Source organism: Saccostrea cucullata, unplaced genomic scaffold (genome assembly GCF_032062105.1).
Source record: "Saccostrea cucullata isolate Sc308-1 unplaced genomic scaffold, CSIRO_AGI_Scuc_v1 ctg1943, whole genome shotgun sequence".
Taxonomy (NCBI): Eukaryota; Metazoa; Mollusca; class Bivalvia; order Ostreida; family Ostreidae; genus Saccostrea; species Saccostrea cuccullata.
In genome coordinates, this window is record NW_026920964.1 from 135,985 (window position 1) to 138,489 (window position 2,505).

The window sequence follows — 2,505 nt, forward strand, 5'->3', positions numbered from 1 at the left end:
AAGTTCAATTGTGAGCGCACTATTTCCACGAAACCGGTCAAACTTTCCCGATAGAATCTTTACCTTTTTTCCAATAAATATACAAGAAATTTTTGCTCTCCAGTAATTATTAAAAAAATATACAGCTTTTTTATTTTGATAAAACTTGCTTCACGGAGCATGCTTTCACCCGTTATGCAAATTAATGCATAGTTTGCATAATAAATTTATGCACATTTTTGCATGACGGACTTTGCCCTTTATGCAAATTACCCCACGTTTCCCATTAATTTTGATGCCCTGGAGTACTACGCTAACTACACACTGATAGATTCTCATAGGTTAAGTAATTAATAACATCAGAACTATTGTTGTTAGTGGTCAACAGAGCAAGTGATGTTTACTTCTCTTAGGCACCTCATCCCACTATATGAATAAAACATTTACGTTGCGGGTTCGAATCAAACTGTGCGACATGGAGACCGGTATTTTGGATGAGACCATTTGAACCGAGGTCCCGTGTTCCTTTAGGTGCTGGCACGAAAAAGATCCCTCACTGCTCAATGGCCCTAAGTGCAGAGTAAAGGACAAGATTTGTAGCTCTAAACCGGCAAATAGTAAATGAAAGATTCCAAAAAGAATGTAAAACAACATATACAATCATATACAATCCTTTTCACCCTATAAGAAAAGTGCTGCTGGACATGTCAATACATGTATTGTGATTTTTTTTACACAGCAGTCTATTCATCTTTTTGGAGATAGATGTTGGAGTCCTGTAAAATGCAATAATGTTTTGGAATTTTCATTTTCATCCTAGGGGTCAAATGGGGGTCGAAAAAATAATTTTTTTATGCAAAAAGCCCCTGGTTGTCTGAACTCATCTTTCATTTTACACAGTGGACTAATCATCTGTTGGACATGGTTGGCAGTGCCCTGTAGATGTGCAATAATATCTCAGAATTTTCAATTTTATCCCAGGGATCAAAAAATGATATTTCTTTTTGTCCAAATATCCCATGGCTCCCATAAATCCTCTTCTTTTTACACAGTAGTATATTTATCTTTTCGGAGATGGTTGATAATATCCTGTAGATGTGCAATAATATTTCAGAATTTTCGTTTTTATCTTGGTGACAAATTGTGGTTAGATATAATATCAAGGTTTCTCAAATCAGCAGCTGTCTAAAACTTTAATATTTGCCCTATCTATGTGAAAACGAGGATCATTTGTATCTATTGAAGTAAATATAGCAACACTTTTCAAAAAATCAAAGAGGATAAACATAAATTATTAATTTATTATGAATCTTTGTTAAATTATTCTTTCTCATTAAATTGTATAAAATGGTAGGAGTAATGTTTTATGAAAAACAATTTGATTCCACACATTCTTATGAAACTTCCAAGTAAGATTCCAATACTTTTCCCAGTGATTTCTGAAAAGATCTTTTTACTTTATGTGAACATGTAAAGCTTTGATTTCCTCAAATGACTATCTTTGGGGATAGCTTGAAAACTTTTTCCAAGTACCATGAGATTTGATATTTTTATATATTTTATATTTGGATAGTTAATCATATAATGAAATGCTGACCAACGTTTTACATACAAATTGTTAGTCCATTAATTATTCCCTGAATACGTAATATCGCGACTACCAATGAGTACCTCGCAGTTATCTAACTTACTACCGCTCATTTGCGGGGGAGTCGAGAAAAGTCTAAATTTCTTGGGCAAATGACATTGTTTACAGTAGTGACAATCGAATGATACGAACAATTTAATGCCAACATCACGATGTTTTGCCAGATATTGAACTCCAAATAGTAGATTGTCAAATAAGGAAAGTTTAAAATATTTTGTCTGCTTAAAATGTGACGATTTTCAATGAAAATTTAACGAGAATAGTTGGCTTAATTAAAGATATCGTTAAAATGTGACAATTTAGGATTGGCTCCTCTCAAAAATATATTAGGCTGGTTCAGCGATTGTTTAGGGAGGTATTCCACCATGATTTTTTACTTATCTGTCCTTATAAATGCTACAATGACTGATCTTGCATTGTATTGAATAGCACATTGCCCCCACCCAACAGACGATTCCTACCTCCTTTGCGAAAGAGTTCCGCTAAGTTAAGTAATCGCGATATCAAGTATTGGTGACAGATTTTTCCGTTATTTTCCCATCATAAAAAGGAGCACACGGCTGGTGTGACCGGTCGGCAGGGGATACTCACTCCCCCAGGGCATCTAATCCCACCTCTGATGTTTTTGATGTCCATGTTTGCTCTGCTTGTTACTACTGAAAATTTTATCTGTAAATTTTTGTTTTTGAAATAAATTCCTCCTCCCCCAATATGCACAAACGCACAATTAATATTATTTCGTGTTTGGAATATAATGGGGTTTTTTTTTTATAACTTGTCACCGTTATATCAAAATAAGTTGTCATTTTTTTCTTTGCTGTATCCTTCCCTCTATACGAGCTTAAAGTTCAAATATTATCTTATCTTTCGAACGGTGC